At 42.2% G+C, this 22,421-nt stretch overlaps 1 protein-coding gene across 1 annotated transcript in view; it reads left to right on the forward strand.

Moving 5' to 3' along the window:
- Nucleotides 1–22,421, forward strand: part of LOC145398628 (2-oxoadipate dehydrogenase complex component E1) — a 148,455-nt gene that overhangs the window by 50,766 nt on the left and 75,268 nt on the right. The gene's annotated exons all lie outside the window — the stretch shown is intronic.

Below are 22,421 nucleotides of genomic sequence, written 5' to 3' on the forward strand. Positions count from 1 at the left end.
CCAGGCATGTCTACACTAATGAACAGCTTCTGACTATCTGTCGCGTGCGAGGATGCTGCTTCCTTTTTGGACAGGCACCGCGTTGACGCTAACTTCGCCGCTCATTACTCAACTCTACCTCCACTTGTTGCATCTGGTGTGACCATACTTTAACAGCTGAGGAACCTTTGTTTGATGTAGCATTTTTTACTCAAAATCAGGCATGGAATCACCTCCTGAAGTTAAAATGTTGAGTCCCGTGACACCTTTTCCATATATTTGCATCAGAACCACTTCTCGTATGATTTTTAGGACTGGGAAAACTGTGCTAGAGCAAATCAATAAGACAAAAGTAAAACTTTTTTTTTTTTTTAATAATAACTAATTCGGAATCGGATTCCTTTAGAACTGAACTCTTATACCTCCTCCAAACGTAATCTTTTTGTGATTAAAGTTATACCTGCAGATTCAGTTCATACCTTTTTTTTCTTCTACTGTGTTTTAAGCACTGTAGAAATCAAATCTTTGGCTCATGGAAAAGGCATTAACAGAAAAGAAAGTTCAAGAAAATTGTAGGATTATATCTATGTCTATATATATCCATCTATCCGTCTATATATATATATATATCTGTATATCTTTATATCTATATCTATCTATCTATATATATATATATATATATATATATATATATATATATATATATATATACAGTAAAAGTCCAATTCTTCGGCATCCAATTCCCCGGCAAATCTGACATTTCGGCAGTTTTGAGAAATACAGTAGTCCCATTTACGAAAATCTCCGATCGTTCGGCAGATTTTCCGATTTTTTACGTCAGTCTTGAAATTCTCCATGAGGCTCGCCAGCTAGCTACCTGCCTTTACCCGCCTTAGTGAGTGAGATAGTGGAAGTGATGGAACGAGTCTACCACTGCCATGAAGCTCAGAGGCTAGCTTTTTCTCCTATAGCATAAAGAGAGGACAAACATGTAGTGAGTCTAGCATGGGAAAGAGAATCTGTTTCGCCATTCTTCCGCCATTCTTCCGAGTTGTTGCCGTGCTGCTGCCGACTTCTCTTGATTCTTCTGTGTGCTTTGTGAACTTCGTACCGAAATACCTCTGAAATTACTATTCGAGTGTGCTGTAAGCACCGTAACATCAGACAGGAGCTTTGTAACACCTGAGTGGACCAGCCGTGTGTTGTGAACAGTATAAACATCTTCTGCGTGCTTTGAAAATGGCCTCCACGATGGGAAAGTTAACTGGTGTTAGCAAGAAGCGTACACATAAGGTGTTGACTATTGCTCGGAAAATTGAGCTGTTGAAAAAATAAGAGGCTGGCATGAGTAGGAAACAGATTATGGATGAGTTTAACGTAAGCTCCTCTACCATCTATGATATAAAGAAACAGAAAAATGATCTATTTAAATTTGTTTCTCAGGCCTCTGGTACGACCCAGAGGAAAGCAATGAGAAAAGCAAAGTTGAGTGAGCTGGATGAAGTGCTGCATAGCTTCTTCCAGCAGTAGCAGAATCCAATCAACCCCTTCTATTGTACATATGTAAATAAGGAACCTACTATAAGTTTAGGTAAGTGCATGTGAACTTGTAGGCCTACTGTACCATTACATTTATATACAGTATGTTCACTAATTTCTTTATTTTTCATATTCATGTATAGTACTGTATTCATTACAGTATTGTACAGTATCAAACAGTATACAGTACTTTCTCCAAACACATTTGTAATGATATGAGTAATGATGATAGTGTTCACCGAAACATATAAGGTACTGAGTGGGTAGGGTTTTTGATAATTCGGCAATTTTGATATTTCGGCACTTGCCTGGTCCCATAGATGCCGAAAAATCGGACTTCTACTGTATATATATATGTATATATTTATATATATATTTATATATTATATATATGTGTGGTGATAGCCAATACCCTCTTCAGGCATAAAATGATCCACAGGTATACATGGCGAGTGATGAGAAGGGTGGGTGGTGAACTGAATGAAAGGAAGGCAATGATTGATTATGTGTGTGTGGATGAAAGGATGCGAAGATGTGAAAAGGATGCAAGAGTGTATAGAGGTTGGGGGAGTGGACTTTCTGACCACTACTTGGTTGTGGCCAGAATTAGAATGCAAGTAAGATGGAGGAATAGAAGAAGGGAAAGACAAGAGGAAGGAGTAGTTGCAAGGAGAGTGGAAAGGTTACAAGAGGATGTGAAAAAGGCAGAGTATAAGAGAGAAGTGGAGGAACGATTGGGCAAATATGAATTGGAGCAGATGGGAGACGTGGAAGGTGTGTGTAAGATATTTACAGAAGAAATATGTGCAGCATGTGATGTGGTGTGTGGAAGGAAGAGAAGACGGAGGGGGGTGCAAGGAACAGCGTGGTAGACTAAAGAGGTGAAACAGGCTGTGGCACAAAGGAAGAAAGCATACAATGAATGGATGAGAAATAGGGGCGTGGAAGAAGTTGAGAGGGGAAGAGAGAGTTATATGTGGAAAGAAAGAGAGAGGTGAAAAGATTAGTAAGAGAGAGTAAGAAGAGAGTGGATGAGGAATATGGAGGGAATTTGAGTGTAAAGTGGAGGGACTGTAAGAAAATGTTCTGGAGAGAAGTGAAAAGAGTAAGACAGGGTGGAAGTGAAGTTAGCAGGGGAGTAAAAGATAAAAATGGTACATTACTAGTGGAGAAGGGAGAAAAAGTGAACAGATAGAGAGAACACTTTAAGGAATTGTTGAACGTAGAGGATGGAAGTAATGCGAGTATAAGTGGCTGGGGAATGGCTGGGAGAAGGAGGGAGGTGAGAAGACAGGAAGAAATCAGTAGGATAGAAGTTGTGGAAGCAATGAAGAAAGTTAAATTGGAGAAATCCCCAGGAATTGATGGAGTGTGTGGTGAAATGCTGAAGCATGGGGGAGAGATAGTAGTGGAATGGATGTGGAAGATGTGCAGATTGGCCTGGGAGGAAGGTAGAGTCCCGGAGGATTGGAAGTCAGGTATAATTATTCCCTTGTACAAAGGAAAAGGGGAAAAAGAAGTGTGTAGTAATCATAGGGGCATTTGTCTTCTTAGTATAATAGGAAAAGTGTATGGTAGGATACTTATAGACAGAGAAATTAGTTGGAGAAGAACAGGGAGGCTTTAGGAAGGGAAGAGGTTGTGTAGATCAGATATTCATTCTTAGATCTTTAGTGGAAAAGTTTCTAGAGAAGGGAAAGAAGTTGTATGCGGCTTTCATGGATTTGGAGAAAGCATATGACAGGGTGGATAGACAAGGATTGTGGAAAGTGTTAAGAATATATGGAGTAGATGGGAAGTTGTTGAATGCTGTGAAGAGTATGTACGATGGTGCGAAGGCTGCAGTGCGTGTGGATGGTGAACTAAGTGAATTTTTCTCTTTGAAAGTTGGTTTGAAACAGGGATGTGTCATGTCTCCATGGTTGTTCAATCTGTACATGGATGGGGTAATAAAAGAGGTACAAGGTAGGGTAGTGGATGTTGGAGTGGCCCTGGTGAGAGAGGATAGTGTTTGGAAACTCCCTGTACTGTTGTTTGCAGATGATACTGTGTTGTTGAGTGAAGACGAAGGGGAGCTGCAAGGCTTGGTGGATGAGTTTGAGAGAGTGTGTAAGAAACGGAATCTAAAGGTGAATGCAGGGAAGAGTAAAGTGATGGTCTTTGAGAGAGGTGAAGTTAGTGAATGTACAGCGAGGTTGGATGGTGAGGAATTGGAAAATGTGAGTACGTTTAAGTACTTGGTAGTGTGATGAGAAAGGATGGAGGTTTGGAGGGTGAAGTGCTTGAAAGGGTACAGCAGGGAAGAAAGGTTGCTGGTTCTTTGAAAGCAGTGATAAGAAACAGGGAAGTGAGCATGGAAGTGAAAAAGTTACTACATGACAGTATTGTGATACCAACTCTAACGTACGGAAGTGAAGCTTGGACATTGTTGGAAGGACACAAGTCAAGAGTGAGGGCAGTGGAAATGAGTTATTTAAGAGGAGCCTGTGGAGTCACGTGGAGAGACAGGCTGACGAATGAGGATATAAAGGAGCGTTGTGGTGTGGATGTGGATGTGATAGGAAGCGTTATGAGGAACACACTGAGGTGGTTTGGCCATGTGGAGAGGATGGAGGGTGAAAGACTGACGAAGAGAGTGTATGTGAGTGAGGTGGAGGGGGGAAGAGGGAGGGGGAAGCCGAGGATGAGATGGAGGGATGGGGTGGAGAGGTATATGAGAGAGGGGGGTGTGAGTTGGAAGCAGGGCAGTGAAATGGCGGGGGACAGGGCGACTTGGAGGCGATTTGTTTGTGGCCACCCCAAACGGGATTGAGGCGTCTGGCAATAGATAGATAGATAGTGTATTTTTTATGCTTCTGACTAGGAATCAAACCTGAGACATAGACAATAATCTGTGTATGTCCATCTATCCATTTAACTATCTTTATATACGAGGCTGTGTAAATCAGATATTCATTCTTAGATCTTTAGTAGAAAAGTTTCTAGAGAAGGAAAAGATGTTGTATGCGGCTTTCATGGATTTGGAGAAAGCATATGACAGGGTGGATAGACAAGAATTGTGGAAAGTATTAAGAATATATGGAGTAGATGGGAAGTTGTTGAATGCTGTGAAGAGTATGTATGATGGTGCTAAGGCTGCAGTACGGGTGGTTGTTGAACTGAGGGAATTTTTCTCTCTGAAGGTTGGGTTGAAAGAGGGATGTGTCATGTCTTCATGGTTGTTCAATCTGTATATGGATGGGGTAATAAAAAAGGTACAAGGTAGGGTAGTGGATGTTGGAGTGGCCCTGGTGAGAGAGGGTAGTGTTTGGAAACTCCCTGTACTGTTGTTTGCAGATGATACTGTGTTGTTGAGTGAAGACGAAGGAGAGCTGCAAGGCTTGGTGGATGAGTTTGGGAGAGTGTGTAAGAAACGGAATCTAAAGGTGAATGTAGGGAAGAGTAAAGTGATGGTCTTTGAAAGAGGTGAAGTCAGTGAATGTACAGCGAGGTTGGATAGTGAGGAATTGGAAAATGTGAGTACGTTTAAGTACTTGGGTAGTGTGATGAGATGGAGGTTTGGAGGGTGAAGTGCTTGAAAGGGTACAGCAGGGAAGAAAGGTTGCTGGTTCCTTGAAAGCAGTGATAAGAAACAGGGAAGTGAGCATGGAAGTGAAAAAGTTACTACATGACAGTATTGTGATACCAACTCTAATGTATGGAAGTGAAGCTTGGATGTTGCTGGAAGGACACAAGTCAAGAGTGAGAGCAGTGGAAATGAGTTATTTAAGAGGAGCCTGTGGAGTCACATGGAGAGACAGGCTGACGAATGAGGATATAAAGGAGCGTTGTGGTGTGGATGTGGATGTGATAGGAAGCGTTATGAGGAATACACTGAGGTGGTTTGGCCATGTGGAGAGGATGGAGGATGAAAGACTGACGAAGAGAGTGTATGTGAGTGAGGTGGAGGGGGAAGAGGGAGGGGAGGCCGAGGATGAGATGGAGGGATGGGGTGGAGAGGTATATGAGAGAGGGGGGTGTGGGTTGGGAGTGGGGCAGTGAAGTGACAGGGGACAGGGCGATGTGGAGGCGATTTGTTTGTGGGCACCCCGAACGGTATTGAGGCGTCTGGCAATTGATAGATAGAAGATATACGAGATGCTGCCCAAAAGTTCCAGTAATTTGAATATTGTAGGAAAATAAGTTTTCCTTACCTCCTAGTTCTCAATGTTGTTCCCTTGGGCATGTGTACAGTGGTCCCAGCATTTTTCTCCATGAGTCCGTGCATCCCTGGAGGGCTTCAGGCATGATGGTCTTGAGCACCTCCTGCGATTTTGTCTGGATCTCCTCAGTCGAGTCAAATTGATGCACTTTTAGTCGTAATTTCAGCTTGGGAAACAGGAAAAAGTCTCCGGGGGTAAGGTCAAGTGAATAGGGTGGGTGGGGAGGAAAGAGTACTGTGTTAGTAGATGCCAGGAACTTCCGGACAACAATTGAAGTGTTGGGGTGGGGTGTTGTCATGATGCAGGACCCAGTCCTTGTTCTTCCACTGTTCTGGACGTTTGTGGCGGATGTTCTTCCTCAGACGCTGCAAAACTTCACAGTAAACTTTCCGCTGGATTGACTGAGTGGGACGAATTCGTTGTGAACAATCCCTTGGATATCGAAGAAAACGATCAACATTGACGACGTTGCTGTGCCATTGGTCCACCATTGCAAAACCGTCAAACCACCTACACACCACGTTACAATAGAAAACGTAGCTTAACTACACGTACTCTCACAGACACGTGTTGGGCCATACTGATGCACAAGGGGTGCTACTGACTCCTCCTAGTGGCAAAAGGCAAAACTGCAAATGGTTGGCTCCCTCTTATTCAAATTACTGGAACTTTTGGGTAGCACCTTGTGTATATATATATATATATATATATATATATATATATATATATATATATATCTGTCTATCTATTGCCAGACACCATAATCTCGTACGGGGTGGCCATTTGACTCTGAGTTATTTGCTTTACAGGGAGGGGCACTAACCCTCCACCAACCCACTTGACACGTAGGGAGTACGTATGGTTTGGTTATATGGTTACCACCCAGCTTTGTAAATGGTTTCTTGGCTTACAGGAAGCCATTTGGCTTGTCACTCAATGTAAAGCCACCTGTAACAGAAAGAAAAGCATTAAGTAGTGACAGGAAAGATGGGAGAAATAGGAAGAGAGGTATATATATATATATATATATATATGCATATATATACTGTATACAGGTAACTCGCACGGAACACGATCTCACGGAACGCGCTCGCAATTATACACGGTAAGGGCTGGGATACATATAAGACAACGTAAGATTAAAAAACCATCATGAAAACTACAAATTAACGCAGGAGAGGCCTTTGAAAGATCAAATCCTCGAACGTCACCGCTCGCAATTATACACGGTAAGGGCTGGGATACATATAAGACAACGTAAGATTAAAAAACCATCATGAAAACTACAAATTAACGCAGGAGAGGCCTTTGAAAGATCAAATCCTCGAACGTCACCGCAGCGCGCGGTTTGTTTTGATTATGTGACGATCTAGGCGGGAAATTATTCAGTGAGTGAGACATTCCCGAGTACAGTAGCACAGTATTTGTAAGTTAAATATTTAGAGTACTGTACTGTTCTGGTAAGTTTATGTGCAACTTAAAGTACTATTAAATAACGTTAAAGCAAGAAATAAAGTCTTATAACCAGTTTACCTGATAGGCGTCAGAATATTGCCTTTTTTATTTGTTCGTTTTTTCCACAGTACTGTACAGTATTTGTAAGTTAAATATTTACTGTTCTCGTATATACTGTACTTGTAAGCACTTAAATAAAGTTAAATCATTAAATAAAGCCTTGTAACCAGTTAACCCGAATTATATGATTATCCATGATCGGCGTCGGAATATTGCCTTTTTTGTTTGTTCGTGGTGGAGAAGAGAGAGAAATTGAGGAGATGGAAGGAGCACTTTGAGGATTTGTTGAATGTAGAGAGTGAGAGCAGTGTGAGTATAAGTGGTTGGGGAATGGCTGGGAGAAGAAGAGATGAGAGGAGGGAGGAAGAGATCAGTAGGTCAGAAGTAGTGGAAACGATGAAGAAGATTAAGCTGGGAAAGGCCCCAGGAATTGATGGAGTGTGTGGTGAAATGCTTAGGTATGGGGGTGAGATTGTTATGGAGTGGATATGGAAGTTGTGTAGATTGGCTTGGGAAGAGGGAAGGGTTCCAGAGGACTGGAAATCAGGTATAATTGTTCCTCTGTACAAAGGAAAAGGGGAGAGAGAAGTATGTGGTAACCATAGGGGTATTTGCCTTCTTAGTGTGACTGGTAAAATATATGGTAGAATACTCATTGATAGGGTTAGGCATATGACAGAGGAGCTAGTTGGAGAAGAACAAGGGGGATTTAGGAAGGGAAAAGGGTGTGTAGATCAGATATTTGTTCTAAGATGTTTAGTGGAGAAGTATCTAGAGAAGGGAAGGAAAGTGTACGCCGCCTTCACGGACTTGGAGAAAGCTTATGACAGAATAGATAGGAAAGGTATGTGGAAGGTATTAAGAATATATGGAGTGGAGGGGAAATTGTTGAGTGCTGTGAAGAGTATGTACGAGGGAGCTAGGGCTATGGTGCGAGTGGATGGTGAGCTGAGTGAGTTCTTTGATCTCAATGTGGGACTGAAACAGGGGTGTGTAATGTCTCCATGGCTGTTTAATATATATATGGATGGGGTCGTAAAGGAGGTACAAGGTAGGGCAGTGGATGTGGGGGTGGCCCTAATGAATGAGGGTGAGATTTGGAAGCTTCCGGTGTTGCTGTTTGCTGATGATACAGTATTGTTGAGTGAAGATGAATGGGAGTTGCAAGGTTTGGTGAATGAATTTGGGACAGTGTGTAGGAGGAGGAAGCTGAAAGTTAATGTAAACAAAAGTAAAGTTATGGTGTTTGAGAGGAATGAAGTCACAGAGTGTGCAGTGAGGTTGGATGGTGAGGATATGGAGAATGTGAGTGCATTCAAGTACTTGGGTAGTGTGATGAGTAAGGATGGAACTTTGGAGGATGAAGTACGTGAAAGGGTACAGCAGGGAAGGAAGGTTGTTGGCACACTGAAAGCAGTGATGAGAAATAGGGAGGTGAGTATGGAAGTTAAGAAGTCTCTGCATGATGGTATTGTGATCCCTACCCTGACGTATGGAAGCGAGGTGTGGACCTGTGCAAGAGGGGAACAAGTCAAGAGTGAGAGCAGTGGAAATGAGTTACTTGAGAGGAGCATGTGGAGGACATGGAGGGACAGGTTGACGAATGAAGAAGTGAAGGAACGTTGTGGGGTAGATGTGGATGTGGTTGAAAAGATTAGGAGAAATACACTGAGGTGGTTTGGACATGTGGAGAGGATGGAGAGTGAAAGACTGACTAAGAGGGTGTATGTAGGTGAGGTGGAGGGAGGGAGAGGGAGGGGTAGACCGAGGATGAGGTGGAGGGATGGAGTTGAGAGGTATATGAGGGAGGGGGGGGGTGAGTTGGGGGGAGGGGAGTCAAATGGTGGGTGACAGAGTGACTTGGAGGCGTTTTGTCTGCGGCCACCCTTTGCGGGATTAGGGCGTCGGGCTATAGATAGATAGAGATAGATTGTTTGTTCGTTAAACTCTTACTGTACTGCTTTTCTACAGTACTGTATTTGTAAGTTAAATATTTACTGTTCTGGTATGTACTTTTAAGCAATTAAAGCATTGAATAAAGCCTTGTAACCAGTTAACCTGATTTATATGATAACCCATGATCGGCGTCGGAATATTCCCTTTTTAGTTTGTTCGTTAAAGACTTATAATAAGAGAAAAATACATTTTTGTCTTGGTATCTTTACCTATTTGCTCAGGTTTGCTGTAATGGTTTGGATCATTTGATGCAATGCAAATTGTAGAAAACTGTGAAAACTTTCGGGAAGTGAACGAAAATCTGGGACATGAGACTGACCTTGACTTCACCCTCTCGTGTGTCATCTGTCAGTTCACCACCTGATATCGTGATGAGTGGATGTACGATTTTTTCACTCGTGGCCATGCCTAACCACACATAGTTACACCCATTATCTTGACCCAGACAGAAAATACAATCTTTTTCCTCCCTTGCAAAACACAAACAACCACCCTGTTTATGAGACAGCAATATATACTGTATTGCGAAAATAACAAGGTAAAATGATAGAGAAAGATGAACATGTTATGACGGAAGAAGTACGTTTTCCCCATCTGTAAACGTATTTATTTCTGCTTTGTATCTGTATTCGTAATAATTAGACTTATTGTTAGTTCTGAAACTGCATTACGATTCTATTTTTAGCCATACTCGTGGTGTGGGAGCTGGAAGTTGTGACACAACTTCCTTATTGCTAATCGGACTGACCCTCCACTTTATTCTCCCGTGGCAGAGTCTAGCCTTGGAGGACGTGCAGTTTTCTCATTTAGGACTGAAAATTCAACTCTTTCGCTCCCTTTTCCCAAGCATGGGCACAACGATAACATAAAAAATAACTCGAAACTACCATAAACATATATCAAAAAGGTGAAAATGTATTCATAACTTTTTTTTCCAGCCATTCCTAACAGATTATGTACTGAAATCATTCGATATCACAGCACTGCATTTCTAAGTTAAATATGTACTGTTCTGGTATGTGCTTGTAAGTTAAAGCACTGGTACCAGTTAACCTGATTTATATGATTACCTATGATCGGCGTCGGAATGTTTCCTTGTGTTTACGTACAGTATTTGTGTGTTGAAGTTTTGCTCTGGAGTACTGTATTTGTGAGTTATAACATTAAATAAACCTTCTAACCACTTAAAGTGCTTTCTAGTGATTACCAGTGACAGATAACAGCAAAACAACACATTTGGGGGGTCTAGGGAGCAAAATATGGAGTAGTTTAAATATACGCGATTTCGCACCTAACACGGCACGGTAGGAACGAAACCCACGTGTTCCGTGCGAGTTACCTGTATATACAGTATGTCCTCGTATTTGGACGCATTTTATTTCGATGCCTCGTTTTTCGCACAAGAAAAAAGTTTCCGAGTTGTCTCATAATTCGCAAATATCCCCACAATTCGATGCTTCCAGCCGGCAGCCGATGACGCATACCGATGCTCATTTGTTGGCAGCTATCTTACAACCACCCTGTTCACCATAACCGACATGGCAACCACCTTCGATGCATACACCAGACTATGCCTGAGGCTACCAACATCCTATCGACCTTGAGGAACTGAAGTCTCAAATGATGGCCATCTACAACAGAAACATAAAGGAGCAGAGACAAGCCTGGATCACACGATATTTTCATGAGAGACAGAATGTGGCTGCTATTCGGCAAGACTTGGATGTGCCAGCAGGGATGGATGAAGGAGGAGAAGTGGCCAGAGAGGAAGTGGAGGTGCTGGAGCCTGAGTTCAACTTTGAGGGCTTCGGCATAGGTGATGGGGCTTCCCCAGAGAGGCCCATGTCACCTAGTAAATAGCCCATCTACCCTCAACACACCGTCACCTGCCACTCAAGCCAGTCTTCACTTTATTTCTGGTAAGGATTTTTGGTATTCCAGCTCTTTATAACAGATTTAATGTCTTTTCAGGTACATGTTTATTGTGTTATGCTGTTTTAGCACTAGTAAACACTCTTCAATTAATTTTGGGTAGGGCCTGTTTGGTGTTATAGTACTTTCTGATAGGGTAGGTACATGTCCAACCGGAACGCTCCTCTATTTTTCCCATTGATTCTTAAATTCACAAGTCAATGTTTCGCATTTCGCGCAGTTTTGGCGGAACATCCAGGCTGCGAAAAACGAGGATTTACTGTATGTATATATATATATATATATATACTGTACATATACATATATATATATATATATATATATATAAATATATATATAGACATATATATATATATATATACATATATATATATACACATTTATACACTCAAACCTCGATTTAAGGGACCTCCATGTAAGGGATTTCGGATTTAAAGGACTCCATGTTCTACCTGACAAATGGACGAGACCTTTCAATAATGATACATAATGTCTAGGTTATACACGTTAATATGTTTCTTTATATAGTCTATCTATCTATCTATAGCCCGATGCCCTAATCCCGCAAAGGGTGGCCGCAGACAAAACACCTCCAAATCGCTCTCACACCCACCATTTGACTACTCTCCCCCAACTCACCCCCCCCCTCCCTCATACTCCTCTCAACTCCATCCCTCCACCTCATCCTCGGTCTACCCCTCCCTCTCCCTCCCTCCACCTCACCTACATACACTCTCTTAGTTAGTCTTTCATTCTCCATTCTCTCCACATGTCCAAACCGCCTCAGTGTATTTCTCCTAATCTTCTCAACCACATCCACATCCACCCCACAACATTCCTTCACTTCTTCATTTGTCAACCTGTCCCTCCATGTCACTCCACATGCTCCTCTCAGGTAACTCATTTCCACTGCTCTCACTCTTGACTTGTTCCCCTCTTGCAATGTCCACGCCGCTTCTATACGTCAGGGTAGCGATCACAATACTATCATGCAGTGACTTCTTAACTTCCATACTCACCTCCCTATTTCTCATCACTGCTTTCAGTGTACCAACAACCTTCCTTCCCTGCTGTACCCTTTCACGCACTTCATCCCCCAAAGTTCCATCCTTACTCATCACACTACCCAAGTACTTGAATGCACTCATATTCTTCATATCCTCACCATCCAGCCTCACTGTACATTCTGTGACTTCATTCCTCTCAAACACCATAACTTTACTTTTGTTTACATTAACTTTCAGCTTCCTCCTCCTACACTTTGTCCCAAATTCATTCACCAAACCTTGCAACTCCCATTCATCTTCACTCAACAACACTGTATCATCAGCAAACAGCAACACCGGAATCTTCCAAATCTCACCCTCATTCATTAGAGCCACCCCCACATCCACTGCCCTACCTTGCACCTCCTTTACAACCCCATCCATGTATATATTAAACAGTCATGGAGACATCACACAACCCTGTTTCAGTCCCACATTGAGATCAAAGAACTCACTCAGCTCACCATCCTCTCTCACCATAGCCCTAGCTCCTTCATACATACTCTTCACAGCACTCAACAATTTCCCTTGCACTCCATATATTCTTAATACCTTCCACATACCTTGCCTAACTATTCTGTCATAAGCTTTCTCCAAGTCCATGAAGGCAGCATACACTTTCTTTCCCTTCTCTAGATACTTCTCCACTAAACATCTTAGAACAAATATCTGATCTACACACCCTTTTCCCTTCCTAAATCCCCCTTGTTCTTCTCCAACTAGCTCCTCCGTCATATGCCTAACCCTATCAATGAGTATTCTATCATATATTTTGCCAGTCACACCAAGAAGGCAAATACCCATATGGTTACCACATACTTCTCTCTCCCCTTTTCCTTTGTATAAAGGAACAATTATACCTGATTTCCAGTCCCCATAAAATAATATTCATAATCATATACGATAAGTGAAATAATCATTGCATTTCATAATAAGATTTTCTTTATATGTGGTAAAACAATGGACATTTTCAAGTAAGGGACAAGTTGATTCCTCATTTAGTCCCTTAAATCGAGGTTTGGGTGTATATATATATATATATATATATATATATATATATATATAATGTACAGTATTTATACAGTAATGCCTTGATATACGATACCCCTAGATGCGATACCCTGGTTTAACGATGGGTTTTGATGTTTTTTATTCTGATTTTGATGATATCTTAGACTAAAATTGTGTTTAAGTTGATTTGTAAACTGTTTTTTGACTTAGATTAATGTGTTTTACCCATAGGTGGGGTGAACATTATCATTTGGGGGTACAGTTTGCTAATCTTGATTTTTTCCAGACTTATATTTGACAATTTTCAGATATTATTTGTTGGTATTAGTGAGTTATTTACAGGTGTTAGGCTTAGGTTAGCTTCCTTGACAGCTGTTAGGCCATTTAGATTGCCTTTAAACCTGTTTTTGGGTGCATCTTGGTGGTTTTTGGACTTGGTTTGGGGGGAAACCCAAGGCTGGTAAATGGTCCCCATTGAAACACGTTAAAAGTACCCGATATACGATACCTCACCTAACGATGAGGTTTTACCTAACCAGTTAGATTGTTAAACCGGGGTATGCCTGTATGTGTTTTTTATGCTCCTGACCGGGAATTAGACCCGAACATCTAGATAAAAGTCAGGTACTGTCATCGCTACACCACGGCGTGATAAAAACTGAGCTACCTGAATTTTTTGATGAACCAGGTAAATCCATTATGGAAGGATATACTTCAGTCACAGCACATTAAGACTATTGCTCAGTCCCTCACAACTTGGCAGGTGACAGAGTACAGTAGTTTTAAAATATCATAGTCACTACATGAGCATCTTTATGTTGGAGAGATACATCACACGCGTGTGTACAAATGTTTTTTACGTACCTGACCAGGAATTGAACCTGAGACTTCTAGATACAAGACAGGCACTGTTACCATTACACACACTTGTAATGTGTCTCCAACTTAAAGACACTCGTTTTGTGACTGGGATAAATTAAAACTGCTCTGTCACCTGCAGAGTTGCGTGGGGCTGAACAATAGCCCTAATGTGTTGTGACTGAAATATATCCTTCCATAATGGATTTACCTGGTTCCTCAAAAAATTTCAAGTAGCTCAGCTTTTATCACACTGTGGTGTAGTGGTAACAGTGCCTGACTTTTATCTAGAAGTCTTGGGTTTGATTCCTGGTCAGGAGCCGTAAAACAATTGTACACATACGTGTAATGTGTAGGTCTCTCCAACATAGAATAAGCGCTCATGTTGTGACTGGGATAGATTAAGATGAGAGTGACCTAGCCTTCACTCATCCCTTTCGAGTGACATTACATGAGCAATAAACCCCAATCACCCCATGGATAGAAAGCTGCACATGCTCAGTCAGATCTGGGAGTGCCTTAACTGCCCACTGAACCACCTGGTGTCATAATTTGGTTTCATGGTTACCACCCAGCATAGTGCAAATGGTTTCCTTGGTGTAAAGGAAAACCATTTGGCTTGTCACTACCAGTGTAGTCACCCATAGGCAAAAGGAGGAGGAAAGAATGAAGGAAAGAAAGACAGACGAGGGAGTTTAAAGTCACACATAGGCAGAAGGAAGAGAAAAGAATGAAGGAAGTAAAGTCAGAAGAGGAAGGAAGGAAGGAAGGAAGGAAGAGGAAAGGGCAGTCACCCGAGAGACATTCACGACATCATCAGTAGAGTTGCTGATGGTGAGCATCCCCACCTACCACAATACATATATATATATATATATGTATACTGTACAGTATATATATTTATATATACAGTAAATCCTCGTTGCGGTGTGTGACGTTCCACCAAAACCACGTGAAATGCGAAATGCTCGAATTCTGAAGTTAAGAATCATCAGTGGGAAAAATAGAGGAGCGTTGCCTGGGTGGGACATGTACCTACCCTATCAGAAAGCTACTTTCTAACACCAAACAGGGCCCTACCCAAAATTAAATGAAGGAGTGTTTGCTTCTGTTCATACAGCATAACACAATAAACATGTACCTGAAAAGACATTTAAAACTGTTTTACTGTAAAGAGCATTGCAACACCAAAAATCCTTACCAGAAATAAAGTGAAGACTGGCGCATGAGTGGCAAATGAAGGGTGTGTTGAGGGTGGATGGGCTAGTTCCCTGTGTCACACAACCAAGGAAAAGCCGCCACTTTTCACCATGCCCAGATTATTTAGTTTTCGACATGAAAGTAGGTCAACTAAACTCCCTGGTCATTTTATGTGCCCTCTTTGTCACTAAAAGGGAGGGAGAAATTATAACAACATTATTTTACTCTACTCCTACAAGGAAGAGAGGCTTGTATCAAAAATTGGTGGCATGAATCTACCATCTCTGTATTGGGACGTTTATTATTTCCTTTTCCTTAAATATCAGTAGGCTTTATTTTTCATCCATTTCAGGTATTTTGTCAATCAAAACAAAAATAAGTAGTGTTATGAAACATGTAATGATTCTTCGTTAAGAAAATAGTAGGCACGACAGTGGCTGAAGATCATATCGTTACTACGATCACAAACAAATAACAAACTCACGTGTGTCGTTACTGCCCAGCTGGACCTCCTGCTGTGGTTTTCACTGACACGGCTGAAGATCGTATGTTACGATCATAAACAATAACAAACTCACGTGTGTCTACTGCCCCGCTGGACCTGCTTGTATAAAAATCATGGAAAAACTGTTGCATAGAAAAATGGACAGTGCCTAGACTGAGCATTTGGTACACATCATCTGCTGAGTGTCGGCTGTCGTGGCTGGGAGCATCGACGAATTGTGAGACAACTTGGAAACTTTTTTTCTCATGCGCAAAAACAAGGGGTCGAAGTAATATGCGTCCCAAAATATAGGAGGACTTACTGTATAGTGTGTGTGTATGTATATATATATATATATATATATATACACACATCCATCCATCCATCCATCCATCATCCAATCCTATGTTGCCCCATGAGGAGCGTCGGAGGCCATTGTGGCTAGGCAGTTGGTCCTGACATTTAAGATGAGTGTGACCAGCCTCACTCATTATATATATATGCAGTCTATGAATATATATATATGTACTGTAGTAAGAAACCTCTAGGGATTATTGTACACTAGCAGTACATATAGATACTGTATCACTCTTTGTAATGACCAAAATGTACCTCTTACATTCATCATCACAAAGTTTTTCCTGCTTTTCTTCCCATGGACTCTTGAATATCAGTAAGTGTTAATCCACAGCAACTATGACACACTGATATGTGGTCATGTAATGTAATAAGTGGCAAGTTAAGCTATCTTTTCACTCACGCTGATTTTCAAGTTTAAGGAGAGAAAGACAGGAGAGGCGACAGGTTTTAACAACGTACATTCTATGCTCTGCTGTAGATGCTGTTGTTAGTGTTGTTGTTGGTCAGTTCTAGTCTGTCTTGGTCTGAGCACCTCAGCAAAACTCCATCAACCACAGGCAATCTAACCACCCCTGCAAGGGAATCCTGTGCGGTGAACCAATGTTTCCTTGGCGATTTACAGTGCCATGGCTGTGGCTAGGTGCAGGGAATAGTGTGGGAAGTTTGGTTCCAGGGGTGGATACCACTGTTATTTACATCTCCACCCAGGTTAACAGAGGCACCATAGCCGACTCAGTGGTAGGTGGTGGCGACCATCATCCACTCCTCAGTGTAATGTTGCCTACTTTCTTCCTTCTTTCTCATTCAGTTTAGTGTCTGTCCTTCTCTCTTCCTCAGCTTCTCCCTTTCGTGCTCATAGTCACTTTTTATCACTATTTTTTCCACTTCAGGTGGCGTTCTCTGCATTGAGTGGCAAGTCCAATAGTTTCCTGAAACCCGGGAAACCATGTACCCATGCTGGGTGGTAACTCCTATAACTATATTGGTACAGCCGTGAAATGGAGCCTGCTATGGTGCCTCTCATTAATCTGGATGGTGAGAGACAAAATGCAGCGTACCCATCCAGGAACAAAACCTTCACATCTTTTCCCTGTGCACCTCACTGTGGTGACCAATGAAGAGTTTAAACACAAGGGGTGATGGTTTTGTTTTTAACACATTGCCACTTAAGAGTGAGGGAGTGATCATTCTGCATTTTCTTATAATTAATACTCTAAATTAGGTGGATCTGAAGCAAAGTAGTTCTATAGATAGGAATAAAACTTTTTTAAGTTGGGTGGATCTGGCAGGGAGTGGCTCAGTAGATGTGGAATAGAACTTTAACAAACATTTCTTTTATAATCTACTGTAGACATAATACCTGGGTAAAAATGTAAAATTAAGTGATTTACAACAAGGACTTCACCGTGCTGTGTGGCATCTTTATTTCTTAAACTATGTGTCCACCTGCAGCTAAGTGGCTGACTCAGAGTGGACTGACAATGATCCTGCCACATGGGTATATGATGGTGCAGGTCCTGAACACTCCCTCTTGCCATGTAGAGCGCTTTCTGCAGAAATAAGTGATTCCAGTGAGACTCGGCCTGATGGTGAAGATGTCAACTGGGCCATCGTTAACCCAACCACCCCTGCACAGTACTTCCATGTGCTCAGATCGCACAGGTACCATATTAATGGTTTGTGTAGATTCCCATCAGTTTATGTCAGTTCAGTATTGTATTAGCCATTGTTGTGGCTCCAGGCTCATCTGGAATGTGAATCCTTTGGTCTGCAGGCTCAAATTGCCATTCTGCAGTCCTTCTTCCTCCTTTTCAAAAAAAGGGGATAGGGAAAAATTAGTTCAGTGTGGTCTGTTTACCAGACCTAAGCTCTATCAGTGTTATACTGTCTCATCTGTTTTATTCTCACTACCACCAGACAATATTACTCTAGCGTAGAAGAGATGTCTGGTGGTAATGAAGGGGTTAGAGATCATCATCATCATCATCATCATCCAGATTCCTCCTTTTCCATCCTAGGGCAGGATGAGGAGTAGCAACATTAGAGATGACTCCATTAACCCCTTAGTCCTAATCGCATCACTTGATGGGATTTGAGTTTTATGCCAAAATGCCTTAATCGCATCAATTGAACGCGGCCTGTAAAAACTGCGGAGCACTTGCTCCATTCCCCGATTATGACATACATGGCTTCAGGCCAATGTGAACTCGCCTCTGATGTGGCGTGAGGGGGATCGGACCTCACCTGGGCGGTGGGGGCACCCCCTCTCAGCCGCCTCCATGCCACCCTCTACTCCCACTCCCTCACGCCTTCCATGTCCCCCATCATTCCCTTCCCACCCCTCCACACAACTGCATCTCTCCTCCCACAACCACCTGTGTCCCTTCCCGCTCTCTCTTGCTCCCTCCTTCCTCCCTGCTAGCCTTGTCCCCCTCCCCCAAACCCCACCCCATCTCTCCGTCCTGTCCCTCACAACCCTTCCAAGCCCCAGCAGGCCCCCGAGTGTCAGACCTGATGTACATACCTGTTTCATGTTATTTTTATCTATCTATCTATCTCATCTATTGCACAGATGCCTCAATCCCATTTGGGGTGGCCACAAAACAAATTGCCTCCAAGTTGCCCTGTCCCAACCTCTGCCATTTCACTCCCCTGCTCCCAACTCACACCCCCTCTCTATATACCTCTCCACCCCATCCCTCCATCTCATCCTCGGCCTCCCCTCCCTCTTTCCCCCTCCACCTCTCTCACATACACCCTCTTAGTCAGTCTTTCATTCTCCATCCTCTCCACATGGCCAAACCACCTCAGTGTGTTCCTCATAACGCTCCTATCACATCCACATCAACACCACAACGCTCCTTTATATCCTCATTCGTCAGCTCTGTCTCTCCACGTGACTCCACAGGCTCCTCGTAAATAACTCATTTCCCCCACTGCTCTCACTCTTGACTTGTGTCCTTCCAACAACGTCCAAGTTTCACTCTCCGTACGTTAGAGTTGGTATCACAATACTCAAGTCATGTAGTAACTTTTTCACTTCCATGCTCACTTCCCCTGTTTTCTATCACTGCTTTCAAGGAACCAGCAACCTTCTTCTTCCCTGCTGTACCCTTTCAAGCACTTCACCCTCCAAACCTCCTATCCTTTACTCATCACACTACCCAAGTACTTAAACGTACTCATATTTTCCAATTCCTCACCATCCAACCTCGCTGTACATTCACTGACTTCAGCCTTCTCTCAAAGACCATCACTTTACTCTTCCCTACATTCACCTTTAGATTCCGCTTTCTCCACACACTCTCTCAAACTCATCCACCAAGCCTTGCAGCTCCCCTTCGTCTTCACTCAACAACACAGTATTATCTGCAAACAAGCAGTACAGGGAGTTTCTACTTCTTCCTAATTTTTTACACCTCACTCTGTTCATTTCTCACTTCATACCCACCAGTTTGTATATCGTACGTAGTTTTGGAGAATGCTGTATGTTGTACTACATACGATTCATCTTATTATTTTTTTTTTTCCATTCTCCCTACCTGTCCAGATTAGCACCTCTGAGTAGTGTCCATCTGTGTTAGTTTTCTAAAGACTATGAAGCCTTGTAGGGCTATACCCCGCACCTGTTTCCATCTTCCCACACATACAAATACACCTGTTTTCATGGCTGATGTGATAGGATTCCATTGAAATGGAGAGTTTCCACAAGAGAATTTGGTTGTTGCCGAAACTGTAATGATAAGTGTGGATGAAGTGGATAATGTGATAATTGTAATGGTGTGATAAATGTGTAACTAGAGCTTTGGGACAGTAAAAAGAGAAATTGGAAACAAATTATTGTTTTTTTTTCTTTCTTATGCATGCATTTATAGTGCATTATTCAACTTTATTTTGATGTCCTTGATGTTTATAAACATTTATATGTGTCTGTGTTAGTTTTGGAATTACTATGAGGCCTTTTGTAGGGTTACTCCCCACACCTGTTTTATCTTCCCACACCTACATACACACCTGTTTTTATGGCAAAAGGTATGACAAATCCCATTGATATGGAGGGTTTCCACAAGAGAATTTTGGTTGTTTGCCACAAAATTTTTCTCCCCAAGTACCACCAGGGCCTTGTAGAGCCTACTCCCCACACTAGTTATCTCCCCACACCTACATACACACCTGTCTTCATGGTAGATGTTACAGAACACATTGAAGTGGCTTTCTTTTCTTCATGGGAAAAGCTGGTTATTTCCTAACCCCCATACCTATAGGCCTACTCTCCACAGCCTAGTAATCTCTCCCTGACCTACAAACACCTGTTTTCATGGTTGGCTGTGACAAAACACTTTGAAATGACCTGTTTCAATAAGAAAAATAGGTAGCCATCAAAATTTTCATGTTTTCGATTGTTTTCGAGGGGTACCTATCGTAAACTTTTTTTGAACTTTGACGCTCGATTGTGTGGTAACCATTAGGCCTACGCGGGGGTACGGATTGCATTGTCAGGTATGTAAATTCTTTCCTCATTAGCCAGAACACAGTCTAGTTTGCCCTTGGTGAAAGTCGCCAAAACACCCACGAATTGCGTGTTGTGAGGTACCCTGCCTGAAACAAATGCGGTCTTAGGGGGTTAATTTTGTTTTGGGAAGTCTTTTGTCTTTACTCCGAAAAAAAGACACAGATACAGTGGTTGCAAGAATTGAATCGAGAGGGCAACATCACACTTAAGGTATTGATTGGCAAATGTCAGCCTACATTGTTCTGTTGGGATCTGAATGTTAATGAAATTACTCAAAGGAGTGGATGTAACTGCCTGAAGTGACATGCATGGACCTCAGTTAACTTAACTTGCAGTGAATATAAAATGGTCTGGATAAACCTGAAGTAGCCCAACTTAACCAGTGGATTACCTGTATTTTATTCATAGTGAAGCCACTGACTTCAGAGATGCAGTGGCTTGATTGTTAGCATACTTGTCTTGTAATGCATGTGTCTCCAGGGTCTACGCTCGCAACCAGTTGTGGTGGATATTTAAAGTGGATGATGAGAGTATATCCTTTGATATGCTTACAAGTATATGCATCTTTTATGTTTTACTAATAAGATAATGTGTATACAGAATATAGCTCAAGCAAACATAGCTAGAGCATTATTACAGTAGTGTGAGTGTCATGTGTGTGCCACTCATCCTACAGACACTGCTTCCTCTATTTAATCTTCACCAGCAATTACACAGAGAAGGATTAAATTCCACTCATCACTTGTGCTTCCAGGAGAAGGTCAGGTCCTGGAATGGAATTGTTATGGACTGATACAGATATAGACATGCACTACTAGGTCAGCAGCCAATTGAAAGAGGTTCCTTCCACCACTTAGTCTCCACCCATATCACCACCCACTACACAGGAACACAATACCAGCAATGAAGTGAAAGAAATAGTCTATCTATCTATCTATTGCCAGACGTCTCAATCCTGCTTTGGGTGGCCACAAACAAATCACCTCCAAGTTGCCCTGTCCCCCACCATTTCACTCCCCTGCTCCCAACTCACGCCCCCTCTCTCATATACCTCTCCACCCCATCCCTCCATCTCATCCTCGGCCTCCCCTCTCCCTCTTCCCCCTCCACCTCACTCACATACACTTTCTTTGTCAGTCTCTTCACCCTCCATCTTCTCCACATGGCCAAACCACCTCAGTGTCTTCCTCATAACGCTTCCTATCAGATCCACATCCACACCACAACGCTCCTTTATATCCTCATTCATCAGCCTGTCTCTCCATGTGACTCCACAGGCTCCTCTTAACTTCCTTACACCGCGGGCTTGTTTACCAATGACTTGCTTGTCCTGCTGGGTTATTTGGGCTCCGACAGACTCTCAAAAAATATTTGCCAAAAATCAGTTATTAGTCCCAGAATAATAAAATTACTTATGCTTAGTGCATATACCTTCAGCTTTCTCCTGGAATGATTGTTGAGCCTTCGTCTGTTACTGTAGGAATTTGTGGAGACCTCTCAATTAGGGTAACGAAGTCTCCACTTTACACTTCCTTGCCAACCCCGTAATATGATTACCACAGCCAGATACAAACACTATAAACACTATTCTACAATTTTCAAGTAGTTTGGGATCCATACTCAAAAAAAAGACACTGTGAAAGCAATGGAAATTACGAGCGCGTCTGATCGCCGCACTGGCACTAGTTCGCTCTTGGTACTCTGTCGCTTATTATTCATAAAACCCCTCACAATTTTTATATTTCTATTACTATATAACACTTATATATATCTACAGTCTTTATCCATAAGTTTCTTCAGTAGTATTAGTTTATTGTCACTGTAGC

Source organism: Coenobita brevimanus, chromosome 46 (assembly GCF_032717465.1).
Source record: "Coenobita brevimanus isolate Jiangsu-jjx chromosome 46, ASM3271746v2, whole genome shotgun sequence".
NCBI classification, from domain to species: Eukaryota; Metazoa; Arthropoda; class Malacostraca; order Decapoda; family Coenobitidae; genus Coenobita; species Coenobita brevimanus.